Source organism: Mustela nivalis, assembly GCF_964662115.1.
Source record: "Mustela nivalis genome assembly, chromosome: 11".
NCBI classification, from domain to species: Eukaryota; Metazoa; Chordata; class Mammalia; order Carnivora; family Mustelidae; genus Mustela; species Mustela nivalis.
The window spans coordinates 106454962-106469544 of record NC_139030.1 but is presented as its reverse complement, the minus strand read 5'-3'; the positions used below and the strand labels follow the sequence as shown (position 1 = coordinate 106469544).

At 39.7% G+C, this 14583-nt stretch overlaps 1 protein-coding gene across 7 annotated transcripts in view; it reads left to right on the top strand.

Moving 5' to 3' along the window:
- LOC309843542 (uncharacterized protein) overlaps positions 1–14583 on the top strand; it is a 90832-nt gene that overhangs the window by 51293 nt on the left and 24956 nt on the right. Inside the window, exon 3 of one of the 7 annotated variants that reach the window (XM_082689072.1) lies at positions 6232–6267. The exons of the other annotated variants lie outside the window; for them this stretch is intronic. The gene's annotated coding sequence lies outside the window, so the exon portion shown is untranslated. Of the gene's footprint in view, positions 1–6231; positions 6268–14583 lie in introns of those variants that run through there. 7 annotated transcript variants of the gene reach the window in all.

The window sequence follows — 14583 nt, the reverse complement described above, 5'->3', positions numbered from 1 at the left end:
TTTTTACTTCTTAAAATATGCACCTTTCCAAGCTTCCAGGATCCAACCTAGAAGGCCATTATTTTTGAGGCCTTGCCAGAATGTTAAATTCTGTCTTATTGATAAACTCTCCTTCACTCTTTATTTCCTTTGCCATTTGAACCAGCACCCTTAAAACCCACTCCCATATGTACTCTTCCAGTTCCAACCAGTATATGTTAACTACGTCCTGCAACTTCTCTAGTCCCCTTCCTTGCTTAGCAGACCCAGCCAGCACTTTCCCAGGCATTTTGTGTTGTAATTTGTCCTAGCTATTGCTCAGGAGGTACACAGGGTAAATGCGTGGGGAGTGGGGAGAGGCTGGGAGTGGAGAGGACACGCAGATGTCATTTTTGCAAGGAAAAATCCGCTCTACGTTGTCTGTGAGCAAATGCCTCTTCACATGGTCTAAAGCAAGACCTGGAAAAGAAGATAAAAGCCCCGTGTTCAAAGGAATGTAAGGGTTGAAGATTTGCAAGTGTTTCAACCCAAATGTCTCTATCCCAGATCTCAATCTTCCCAAAGAGCATGCTGGATTTTGTAAAGCAGAACTGCCAGGGTTGAGAATTCAATTTTTTTTGGAATTCTGACTCTCCTATAAGTCCTGGGTTTGATCATCAGCCGTTTCCGTACTCTGGCAGAACATTGGAGTGTATGACCTCAAGGAGGCCCTCTGGCTTTCACCCTTACCTTAGCTTTCATTGTCCTTCCCTAATGTATCAATCCATCCCAGCAACAGCCATCCAGTTCAATAGTCCTTAAATCACAGTTTTGCCTGAGCCTCTCAAATACCTACCTAGCATACCTACCAGTCCATTTCTTTTTACCAGGTTGCATCACAATTACTATTTATCACCAGTGAAAGTTCTAACAATTACACTGCTATCTCATGCTAGGCTCCATCAATGCTCCATCTACCAACAGTGATGATGAACTGCCTTGATCCTAAAGGGGAGTCTGGGCAACACATCACAGTACCCACCTCAAAGGGGTTCCTATTGGTAGGTGATAAATAGGGAATTTGCAGCATTGTAGACAGGACCTCCCCCCAACATCTCTTATGAATTGAAGGGCTCTAGAAAGTCACATAATTTTTAAGCCTGATCAACAAGATTCATGACACTCTGTTTCTTTCCCCTGTTTTATAACCTAAGCTTAAATATGATGATGCTTCCAGGAAGGTCGTGTGAATATCCCATTCTCACCGCAGCTAGAATGAAGAAGTAGGAGAAGGTCTGTTATATACAGCTGGAGTTTGGAAGGCAGGGCCATAAATTTCCAACACCATGAAGTCAGGACAGTGGCAGCAGTAGAAAAATCAAGAGAAACTGCAGAAACAGTGAGCTTGGGATGAGAGATGGGTTCACCAAGAGATGCTTCTTTTATTAAAAGTAGTGGAAGATCTGGGTTTTAATTTCATGAAACAGCTAGGATTTCTTTACAGTTCACAACACAAAAATTCTAGTCTGTAACTCTCTTATGCATGTTCTTTCTTTGTGATGGTACTTTGATAGGCTCAGATAGAAATGTATTAGGAAATCCAATGTTAGTAAATTTCTCTCTTTTGGTACAATATAAAAAAATAAAATTAGTAGAGATAGTGGCTTGCATGTAATATCATTCTACCTTTAAAATTCTAAATAAAATAGCTAAGAATTAGGCCTATAATAAATCATCTGAAATTTAATTTGAAAAATGAAAATATTGTTGGTATTTACACCAACACAGAAAATAACAAAGTCATTACTCATTTTCACAAGGGAACAAAATCTGAATGCAGTATTATTTTACTTCTTAAAACTGTATTATGGCCGGAGCGCCTGGGTGGCTCAGTGGGTTAAAGCCTCTGCCTTCTGCTCAGGTCATGATCTCAGGGTCCTGGGATCGAGCCCTGCATCGGGTTCTCTGCTCAGCAGGGAGCCTGCTTCCTCCTCTCTCTCTGCCTGCTTCTCTGCCTACTTGTGATCTCTGTCTGTCAAATAAATAAATAAAATCTTTAAAAAAAAAAAAAAGGAATATTTAAAAAAAAAAAACTGTATTATGGCCGAGTTTGCTGAGGGTTAGCCATTATTGGGTTATTCCAAATTGTCTCATTGCTAAACATATTTAATTTATTAAAAAGTTACTATGTACCAGAGATAACAGTAAATGTTTTATGTACATCAACTCTTTAATTCTTATAAGAATACTTATCAAAATCATTCTTATAAGAACATGATTATTTTTATAATTTTAGCCAAGGCTTAGAGATTTCAAGTAATTTGTCCAAATTCACACTGTTGGTAACAGATTATAAATTCTTGGATGAAAAAATGAAAAAGACTATAGGGTGATCTGCTCCTCAAAGTTCATGCCCCTATACACTATGCCATGGGGTGTTTTAGAGTAAATAAACTACATGGAAAAAAAAAACCAAACCCTACATGATTCTAAACTCCCAATCTTCTCTGAAATGATTAGGTTTATGTTACCTAACATCTTTCTATCCTAAAGATGTAGTATCACTTTGACTGAAGCCTTAGACTTGAGTTCTTCCTGCCCATGCACATACTTGGGATAGATTCCAAGCTGAAACAAAGAATCATCCAGATACAGATGGGTCCATTTTGAAAAAGACAATGTATTTAATAGTACTAGAAAAGACACTGAACAAATTAGGAAGACCAAAACATTTCTAGCATCAGTTCTTTCAAAACCACAATTAAAGAAAGAAAAAGACCACACAGACACGCACCTATGTGGTTAACTTTATCTCTATCTAAGCATCTCAGGAAGAAAGGCAAAACCAAGTCTCATCTTAAGACAAAAATGTATTTCGCATGATGAAATAAAAGTGCTAGAGTCTGGAATATTTTGGCTCTCTTTCTCAACAGGGCTGCCAAAATTTTAGTCAAATAACTGTACAAGTGAACATAAGCAAAAGATGATAGGAATACATGATGCCATGGTTCTGGAACAATAAGACAACTTGAAGAGACAAGTAAAAGTGATTACAGGTCAAATCGGGTTAACCCTGTGAACGCCCTCTCTACTACAGGATGCATACACATGGAGACAATGATCTTTATTTTTTACTTTATTAATTTTTTTTTTTTTTTGAGAGAAAGAGAGAGAGAAAGGTGGAGAGAGGCAGAGGGAAAGAGAATCTGAAGCGGGTTCCATGCCTAGCACAGAGCCCAATTCAGAGCTCTGTCTCAAGACCCATGAGATGATGACCTGAACCGAAACCAAGAGTCAGTCACTCAAATGACTGAGCTACCCAGGCACCCCAGGATAACTTCCATTTCTGGTCAATGGTCTGGCACCTAATTTAGCCTAGTTCTTACCAAAAAAGTTAATACACAGAAATGACAGTTTTCTTATATCGATCAAATGACTCTTCTATCTCTATAAATGTTCTCTGAAACTAAGAAGCTCAGTATCTACTTCAAATTCTCTCTTCCTCTGCCCCTCCCACTTGTGTGCGTTCTCTCTCTCTCTCTCTCTCTCTCTCTCAAATAAATATAAATCTTAAAAAAAGAAAAAGAAAAAATAGATACTTATATATGGGAACAATATTTCTGTCCTTTCTCAATGTCAGAGGCTTTTAGACTTGATATCTGTATTTCTTTCTAACTTTAGACCACTTCGGCCCACCCTCATGAAATTTTTTTTGTAATTAATGAAATTCTACAGTCAAGAGCAACTGTTTCCTGGTAGTAAAAAGAGGAGCTAGAAAGGAAAGTGTGACTGGTGTACTTGTAGACATAGCCTTTCAACCTCTTGGCATTTCTTTTCCCTTCTCTAGTCATTTCTCTTGTCAAATAATCAAGTGAATAAACATTTCATTCAGTTCCAGTTTAACTCAAATTCTTATGTATTAAAAAAGATGGATCTAGATTTTGAAGTCCCCCTCACTGGCTTGGAAAAACAAACAGGGTATCCCTAGGAAATTTAGTAGCCAGCTATGCTTTTCACAGTTGGGGAGATATTGATATAATCTGTTTGGTGTTATCCAAATAAGAACCATAGGGCTGAGTAACCTACAAGATTTAATTAAAAGCATGTTAGTTTTTTTTCCTCACATCACAGTTGTATGCCTTATGGAATGCAGAGAACTGAGTAAGGTTTTGATTCAATTCTACATCACAGTCTCATGAACTATTTTGAAAGATCTGGTTCAGACATAATGATACTAATCAAGGCATTCCATCTGTAATTCAACAAGAGTAAAAGAAAAAGTTACCAGTGAGCTTTTGCCCAAAACAAAGAGCATATAACCACTATGCATTATCTTTATTACATGTATAACATTGCAAGAACATAACTGACATCAACCAAGCATGTTAGCGTATGAGAGACTTAATAGAATTGCTAAAATTCATTGGCTACTGGAGAACTTATGCCCACTATGTTCACCCACAGAATGATGTTCAATTCTGAAAAGTGTAATACAGCTCACTGGCCCATACTAGTTGAGGGCAGCAGAGAGAGTAAGAAAGAGACTAAACAAAGGTTTATACTTAATTGTAAGATGAGTGTAAAAATTTTGTTCCTCGGTTTTACTTTTCTTAAAATGTTTTACTTGGTTCAGAAGGGACTTATGCAGACATCAGTTAGATTTCATCTGGGTTTTGAGTCATTATTATAGCTTTCTATCACAAAAAAGAAAAAACTTAACTTCTGTTTTATCCCCATGTTATTCATTAGTTCTTTTTAATCCCTAATGTATTAGTAACTTTCCTAAAATGTTCTCAGCACTGGATTCTGAAAAAAGTTGGGCAGCAACTTACAAATTAACTCTTAGGATATTAAACATTCAGGGTGCCTGGGTGGTGCAGGCGTTTAAGTGTCTGACTCTTGGTTTCACCTCAGGTCATGATCTTAGGGTGGTGAGATCGAGCCCTACATCAGGTTCCTTACTCAGCTGGAGTCTGCTTGAGATTCTCTCTCTCCTTATCCCTCTCACTTGCTCTCTTTCCCTCTCTAAAAGTAAATAAATAAAATCCTAAGGGGAAAAAAATTCTTAAATCAGTTCATTTGAACTTGGAAATGACATCTCCAGAGAACCAATCTTATAAGTGGTGGTCACATCCCAGGTCAGTTTATACAACTCACAACATAATAACATTTACCTCGGCATCCTGCCATCATGCAAGGTGCTGTTTTAATAGTGTTAAGTGAATTAAACAAGGAGGCCATGAGAGTGGTATGACTTCAGTGCCTCAGTAGCCTATGTCAGTAAAACAAAACCTCAGCCTGAAATGCTCCAAGGATAAGAAATCAAAATCTCGGCGCGCCTGGGTGGCTCAGTGGTTTAAAGCCTCTGCCTTCAGCTCCGGTCATGATCCCAGGGTCCTGGGTTCGAGCCCCACATCAGGCTCCCTGCTAAGCAGAGAGCCTGCTTCCTCCTCTCTCTCTGCCTGCCTCTCTGCCTACTTGTGATCGCTCTGTCAAATAAATAAATAAAATCTTAAAAAAAAAAAAAAAGAAAAGAAAAGAAATCAAAACCTCAGGACAACCAAACACAAAAAGCCAACTAGACTTTCCCAAATAAGGCAACTGCTTAAATTATAGCTAGTCAAATAATTTCCTTGCTTTACTTCCAGTCTTCTCTATAGAAGTTTTTCCCCAGCTCCTGGCAGTGGAGTACCCTCCTAACCACTTCCAGTTTGGCTGCCTTATTCAAATTGATTTTTGCCCTTAAAAATGTAAGATGCCTCAGTTTATCTTTCAACACTGGTAAGCATATCCATCCACTCATGTAGGGATAGAAACACCGTTGTCTCTTCTTCACACTGAGAACCGCGGACCCACTGGTTCTGCTCACAGAAGCTCAGAGTAGAGAGCAAAGGGGATTCCGGAGTGGACAGGGCTGGCTGCGCTCCTGGAGAGACAGCCTCACTGCAAGGGCTTCCACAGCAGCTTCTCCTGCCTCACATAAAGCAGCCCAAGAGGTCCTTTACAGAACACGCCAGATCTGGTCGCTTCTCACCTCAGAGTTCTCCCAGGTTGCCCACTGTACTTGGAAGAAAAATTTACAAGGCCTTACTTGGGCAGGCGTGATCTGGCCTCGGGCAGCTCCTCTGCCCTCATTTCCTGCTACTCTTCCTCCCAGGCCCCCACCCCGCTCCGGCCAGTCTGAAGTTCCTCAAACATGTCAAGCACGTTCTCACTTTAAGGCCTCTCCACTGAATAATCTCTCCGCCTCTCCACTTCTCCCTTCCCCGCGAGGAGACGTGGCCTGCTTCTTCATTTAACTTCTGTCTCTGCTGTAATGTCACCTTCCTAGAGAGGTCTTTCCCAGTGACCATAAAACAGCGTTCCAGTCCCTCGCTTCAGTTTGTATCACACTCTCTGGCTTCTATTGCATATTTGTTGATCTTCCTTAGTACGACGTGAGCTCCGTAAGGGTAGGGAATTCGTTTTATTTGCCATTGCATCCCCTAAAATGATGCATGGCCCGTAGTGCACACTCCATATATATTTTGTTCCGTAAATGAATGAGGGATATGGCTCTCTCAGAAAATTGTTCACAAATCACGACCTACCTACATTTAAAACTGGCTCCTACCATCTCAGTGTTTAGCAGCTAATGCCAGGGAAAGATAAGTTAGCTAAACAGGAACAGTCAGCCCTACAATAATCTAACATTCCTCTGAACAAAATACATACCGGAGAATTAACAAACAGAATATTTTTTTAAGTCAACGTATAGGACCTTCCATCCTATCACCGTGTATAAATAAGCAAGGGCCCTAAAGCTATACACGAGGGCTGTATATTTTCCAAATTGTGCATATCTGTGCAGTCCTCTGAAGCGCTTGATGGAAGTGGAAAATACTTCAGGCTACTGGCATTCACAGATGCAACATCTTTACCTTCAATGCACCTCAGCCTTCAAGGCTGAGAGAGACAGGATTCTCAGCAGGAGTGATGACTGCTGATCAGGGAATGACAGAGTGTTAGAGCTGAGACACCTAAGAAATATTTACTCAACCCCCTACATTTATATTTGAGCAAATCAAGGCCCAGAGAGGAAAAGTTGCTGGAAGGTGCTAGAATATGCCACCCCAAAAAAGCTTCTTTGGCAGATGTATTATTTGGAGCTAAAAGCCATTGAGAGCCAGCAGACACAGAAAAAGCTCTAAAAAACAGGGTACAGGTTTATGAATGTATGTATTTAAGAGCCGAAGCAGACTCCCTGCTAATTCAGGGAGCTTCCCACCACCCCCCACCACCCACCATGACCTGAGGCACCCAGGGACTCCACAGGCTTTTCTTCTGTAAAGGAAATTTACATTTATAAGGGAAATGTCATTTGTAAAAAGGTCTTCCTCTCCCATACCAGGAAGAGAAGGACTCTTTTAAGAACTTATCAGTGGAAAAGAAATCTACTTTAATCAGCCTAACAAACCCTACCAAACAACCCTTGTGGGCCATACTTTCCCTGCTCACCTTCCCAGAACTTGCCTCCCTCACCCCACAGCCCAAAACCTCTTTTCTTTCGTTTAGCATACGCTGGTGTCTATCAGTACTAGTTCTGACTAGCCCCTTGGATGATTCAGTGGGTGCTCCCATGTGTATACGGGACACACCTGTTAACACACTTCTGTTCGTTTTCCTCTCGTTAGTCTTCTTTTGCCGGTCTGATCTACAGAGCCCAGCTAGGGAACCTAAGATAGGAGAGGGAAATGCCCTTCACCTCCCCTTTCCCTACGTTGCTGCTGTACATTTGTCACTTTACTAAACATCCGTATAAATGGGTTGTGTTTAGATGCCTTAGTAATTTTCCTCATTTTTGTTAATTTAGGAGGATATATTTATGTTGCCTAATCCAATCATTTCTTTAACGAACCTGGTATAGTGGACGACTGTTGACTTTTGCCTATCCAGTAACCCCTATCCGTCCCCAGACACATGGACTTCTGACTCCCTTACCCTTTCCTCATCCTGAGCCGGAGAATGGAAACCCTTCTTGGCTACAGAAGTCAGCCTACTCAACCAGAGCCTCCTCTAGCCATGTCCGCAGGAACTGGCTCCTGGGAGGACACATGGTCCAATGAGATCTATTACAGGACACCAAAGTCCTCATTACTGGACGAAACTGGAGAGGAAAATTCACAAATATAAGCCTTGATCCATTGTCAGCCACGGAAGGGAAGCCTGCCTGAACAGTGAGCCAACACAACGGAAAAGCAGACACACCAGACGGGAAGAACTGAGACTCTCTGACATGATTAGGTCCTCCGGATCCAGTTATGTCTACACCTTGATTTTTCAGTTACCCAGGTCAATGCACTAAGGTGAGTTTTCTATCATAAACCCCCGAAAGTAGGCTAACAACGCAAAGAGCGTTCCGTGAATTTACCCGGGAAAAGCAAATATAGTGAGAGAATACAGGGAGTGATTGGAACACACAAGAATAAAGCTTTTCACATTCATCCGCCTTCAATAAAGAGGCTAAAACTAGAAGCAATGCAAATAATATAGTTAGCAAGTTTGTTGGCTCTAGTTTAAAGCAAGGAACCTACTGACTGAGTTTTAATCATCTGTACTTTCTTCTACCCCAATCTCTAGCAAAAATAACTTCCAATAAATTGTCATAGGAAGAAAAACCTTGTGAATCAAATTGCTATTTCTACTGGCTGATGGAGAAGGTTTTAATATAAAAAGATACTAAAAAACAAACTGCAGCTGCAAAAAATTAAGATCAACTTGGAGATTTGTGTTTATTCTTAAGGCAGAAAAATTGATGACTATAATAACAACTGCATACATAACTATCCACGGTTCCTGTGACCCTCAAATGTAGCCACAGGAAAAATGCTACCATGCATTCCAGCTTTCAGCTGGGATGAATAATACTGTCAGCCACAAGAGTTCCATTTTCCCTTCCGCCTGTGTGGGGCCATTCACCTAAATAGAATTGACTGTAATAATAACCAGCAAAACAAAATGGAAAAGGGTACTGAGGTAAGCAATTTCAATTCGACTCTATTTAAATGAAGAGGTATAGTAAAAATCCTTTCTTAGCAGCGTATTTTCCCATCTTGAAGAGCTCTAGAAGATTTAATGTGCTCACAGTCTTCTTTAGAGGGCTACAATCCATGAGTCATTTAGCTAAGTAATCTACTTTCACCCAGAAACTCAAACATTTATTTATAGTTTGACTAGAGGTAGAGTCATAGCTTCTGTGTTACCCATGCCTGTGTCTATACAGAAACAAAAGTTGTGTTCATAAACATTAATGTAGAAAATCAAGCAGTTCAGGAGAAAAAAAGGCACTCTCACTTAATGATGAGTAAATGGAGGCCAATGTGTTTTTACCATGAATTAGACAGAAGCTACCTCAATTCTTTACTTACATTTGTAGAAACAACAAAAAATGAATGTTCCATTAATTCAAAAGTGGATTGATATCATAAAGATGTCCATTCTCCCCAAATTGATCTATAGTTGCAATACAATTCCTAACAAATTCTCAATAGGGATGAGATACTTTCATAGATATGGACAAACTTATGCTAAAATTTGTACTAAAAGGCACAGGAATTAGAATAGCTAAACCAATTTGCAAAAGAAGAATAAAGTGGAGGAAATCACTCCATGCAAAGTGAAGAGTTACTACATAATTATGGTAATGAAGCCAGTGTGGTGCTGGTGGAGGAATAAAACCACACATCGAGGGAGCAGAACACACAATGGGGACAATAGAGAAAGAAATGAATATAATTATGCCTGACGGATTTTTGCAAAGGTGCAAAGGCAATTTAACAGAAGAATGGTAGATATCTCTTTCAGCGAAGGGTGCTGGAGTAATTAGACATCCATAAGCAGAAAGAAAGAGAGAAAGAGAGGAAGGAAGGAAGGAAGGAAGGAAGGAAGGAGAGAGACATGGAGCAGGGCACCTGGGTGGCTCCGTTAGTGAAGCATCCAACTCTTGGTTTCAGCTCAGGTCATGATTTCAGGGTCCTGGAATCAAGTCCTGCTTGGGGCTCTGAGCTCAGCAGGGCATCTGAGGATTCTCTCTCTCCCTCTGCCCCTACCCCCACCCACACACACACTGTCTAAATCAATCAATCAATAATCAATTTTTTTTTAAAGACACACAATGGTATTTTTTTAAATTTTTTGAGTATGGCAGACATATCATGTTAAATTAGCTGCAGGTGTACAAATGAGTTATTCAACTGTGTGTAAATTATGCTATGTTCACCAGAAGTGTAGCTACACTGTTGTTATAATGATTTATTCCTTATGTTGTGTCTTCTATTCTCGTGACGTAGTCACTCCATAAATGGAAACCTGTGTCTCCCACTCCTCTTTGCCCATTTTGCCCAACCTGCCACCTCCAACCTGGGCAACCATCAATTTGTTCTCTGTGTTTATAGGACTGATTCTGTTTTTTGTTTCTTTAGTAACTTTTTTTTTTTTTTAGATTTCTACCTATAAATGAAATCATATGGCATTTGTCTTTCTGAGTCTGACAAATTTCACTTAGTGTAATACCCTCTAGGTCCATCCATGTTGCCCCAAATGGCTCTATCTCATCTCTTTCCATGGCTGTGTAACATTTCTTTATATACATATACCTCCCTTATCCATTCATCTATCAATGGGCACTGAGGTTCTTAGTTTGCTTCCACATCTTGGCCATTGTGAACAAGGCTGCAATAAACATAGAGGTGCATATATCTTTTTGAATGAGTATTTCCATTTTCTTTGGATAAATACCTAGTAAAAACTCAATAGTATTGGGTTCCCCTTCAAAATCATGGCTCAAGGGGTTCTACAGACTTACTCCCCAGAAAAACAATCATAATTGCTAAAATTACCCAAAAAAAGTCTCTGGAAAGAACATTTATTCAAGGAAAATCTACTGAAATTTAGTAAAAACAGCAAGAATCTGTGGCATTTAAACTACATCCCACTCCCCACTCCCCCTCGCCCCTTCCCAGTACAGCATGGCAGAATTCCCGCTCTAAGTGGGTACAGCCAAGAATACATTAATCCCTCTCCCTCTGGCTCACAGTCAAGGGCTATGATGTCTCCCCAGAAAGAGCAAGCCAGTATTTCTCTTCCTTCCCCCAGATCCATTATTGCAGAGGCTAAATTCAGATGCACTCAGCCTGAAGACCAGGACCTCCTTTCTCCACCCAGCCCCTTTGTAGAGTACAGGCTCTACCCCAGGCACAGCACTTTGTACTGAAACACTGCTGAGAAACTGAGTGGCTCACACACTGCTGGTGCTCACTTGGGAAGCATGTGTCAGTTTCTTACAAAACTAAACATGTGCAAAGGCTGGAAACCTCCCAACTGTCTTTCCATAGGCAAGAGGTTAAACTAACTGTGGTGCATCCTAATAGAGGACACTACTCAGCAATGAAAAGGAGTTGAAATACTAAACAACTCGGATCTTGAGGAAACCAAACTGAGTTAAAAAAAAAAAAAAAACCCTCAAAAGATCACATACTATATGATTCCGTTACTAAACATTCTTGACATGAAAAAATGATGAAATGGAGAATAGATACGTGGTTCTTAAGGGTTGAGGGTGCATGGCTGTGACTATTAAAAGGTAGCATGAGGATCCTTGTGGTGAAACTGCTCTCTGTATTGACCATGAAGTACACATGTAATAAAATTGCATAGGATTAAATAACACACACACACACACACACGCACACACGTGTGCATGCAAGACTGGTGAAATCTGAATAAAATTGGTGTCTTCCATCAATGTTGGTTTCCAATTTGTGCTATCCTACTATGGGGGAAATCAGGTGAGAGATATGGGATTTCTTTGTATTATTTCTTATGACTGCACAGGAATCTACAATTAACCCAAAGGAAATAAAGTTTTAAATGTCACACAGAGTTGAATGATCAGATGAATTTTAGATAAGCTTAGCTGATACAATCACATCATCATCACTACTACGTCATTTGAACCAGAGAATTTCATTTCTTTCCCCTTATTTTGGCCCTTTATGACATGAAAGACAGGAAAAAAAAGTTGTGTTTGTCTGTTACTTCCTCCAGCTGTGGTCCCCTGATAGCTAATAGGTTAAGAAATTTTCGTTCATTAATCACAGGTTTGCCACAGAGTGGATTTGGCACCAGGCAAAGTGCATGGTCCTGTCTCACGTTGAGGTCTTTCATCTATTTTGAGTCTATTTTTGTGTATGTTGTAAGGAGGTGGTCCCGTTTCATTTTTCTGCATGTGGCTATCCAATTTTCCCAACACCATTAGTTGAAGGGACTGCCCTTTTTCCACTGGGCTTTCTTTTCTGCTTTGTCAAAGATTAGTTGGCCGTAGAGTTGAGGGTCTATTTCTGGGCGCTCTATTCTGTTCCATCGATCCACGGGTCTGTTTTTGTGCCAGTGCCATACTGTCTTGATGATGGCAGCTTTGTGATAGAGCTTAAAGTTGTGATGCCACCAACTTTGGTTTTCTTTTTCAACATTCCTTCAGCTATTCAGGGCCTTTTCTGGTTCCATATAAATTTTAGGATTATTTGTTCCATTTCTTTGAAAAACATTGATGGTATTTTGATAGGGATTGCAATAAAATGTGTAGCTTGCTTTAGGTAGAGTAGACATTTTCACAGTATTTGTTTTTCCAATCCACAAGCATGGAACTTTTTCCATTTCTTTGTGTCTTCCTCAGTTTCTTTCATGAGTACTTTTTAGTTTTCTGAGATTCTTTGCCTCTTTGGTTAGATTTATCCATAGGTATCTTACGGTTTTTGCTGCAATTGTAAATGGGATTTACACCTTAATTTCTCTTTCTACTGTCTTGCTGTTGGTGTATAGAAATGCAACTGATTTCTGTGCATGGATTTTATATCCTGACATGATACTGAATTCCTATATGAGTTCTAGCAGTTCTGGAGTGGAGTCTTTTGGGTTTTCCACAAAAGAAAACTGCAAAGAGTGATGTTTTTGCGGATTCTGGTGCCTTTTATTTCTTTTTGTTGTCTGATTGCTGAGTTAAAGACTTCTAGTACTATGTTGAATAGCAGTGGTGATAACAGACATCACTGCCATGTTCCTGACCTTAGGGGAAAGCTCTGTTTTTCCCCATCAAGAATGATAGTCACTGTGGGTTTTTCATAGATGGCTTTGATGATATTTCATAGATGGCTTTGATGGCTTTCCCTACACTTTGAATTCAGAGTTCTGATCAATAAACGATGCTGTACTTTGTCAAATGCTTTTTCAGCATCTATTGAGAGTATCATATGGTTCTTGTTCTTTTTTTATTAATGTATTGTATCCCATTGGTTGATTTGCAGATGTTGAACCAAACTTGCAGCTCTGGAATAAATCCCACTTGATCGTGCCAAATAATCTTTTTAATGTACTGTTGGATCTTATTGGTTAGTATTTTGGTGAGAATTTTTGCATCTGTGTTCATCAGGAATATTGGTCTGTAATTCTCTTTTTTGATGGGGTCTTTGGTTCTGGGATCAAGGTAATGCTGGTCTCATAAAATGAGTTTGGAAGTTTTCCTTCCATTTCTATTTTTTGGAACAGTTTCAGGAGAATAGGTATTAATTCTTCTTTAAATGTTTGGTAGAATTCCCCTAGGAAGCCGTCTGGCCCTGGGCTCTCGTTTGCTGGGAGATTTTTTTTTTTTTTTAAGATTTATTTTATTTATTTGCCAGACAGAGATCACAAATAGGCAGAGGCAGGCAGAGAGAGAGGAAGGGAAGCAGACTCCCTGCTGAGCAGAGAGCCTGATGTGGGGCTCGATCCCAGGACCTCGGGATAATGACCTGAGTCGAAGGCAGAGTCCTTAACCCACTGAGCCACCCAGGCGCCCCTGTTGGGAGATTTTTGATGACTGCTTCAATCTCCTTACTGGTTATGGGTCTGTTCAGGTCTTCTAAACAGTTCTAAACTGAACTGAATGTTTCATTCAGTTCAGTTTAGAACTGTTCATTTATAGTTCAGAACTGTTCATTCATAGTTCAGAACTATGGTTCATAGTTTATATGTCTCTAGGAATGCATCCATTTCTTCCATATTGTCAAATTTGTTAGCATATAGTTGCTCATACTATGTTCTTATAATTGTTTGTATTTCTTTGGTGTTAGTTGTGATCTCTCCTCTTTAATTCATGATTTTAGTTATTTGGGTCCTTTCTCTTTTCTTTTTGATAAGTCTGGCCAGGGGTTTATCAATCTTATTAGTTCTTTCAAGGACCAGCTCCTAGTTTCATTGATCTTTTCTATTGTTCTTTTGATTTCTATTTCATCGATTTCTCCTCTGATCTTAATGATTTCTCTTCTCCTGCTGGGTTTAGGCTTTCTTTGCTGTACTTTCTCCAGCTCCTTTAGGGGTAGGGTTAAGTTGTGGACTTGAGACCTTTCTTGTTTCTTGAGAAAGTCTTGTATCGCTGTGTACTTTCCTCTCAGGACGACTTTTGCTGTGTTGCAAAGATTTTGAACAGTTGTGCTTTCATTATCATTTGTTTCCATGAATTTTTTCAAATTTTCTTTAATTTCCTGGTTGACCATTCATTCTTTAGTAGGATACTCTTTAGCCTCCATGTATTTGAGTTCTTTCCAACATTCC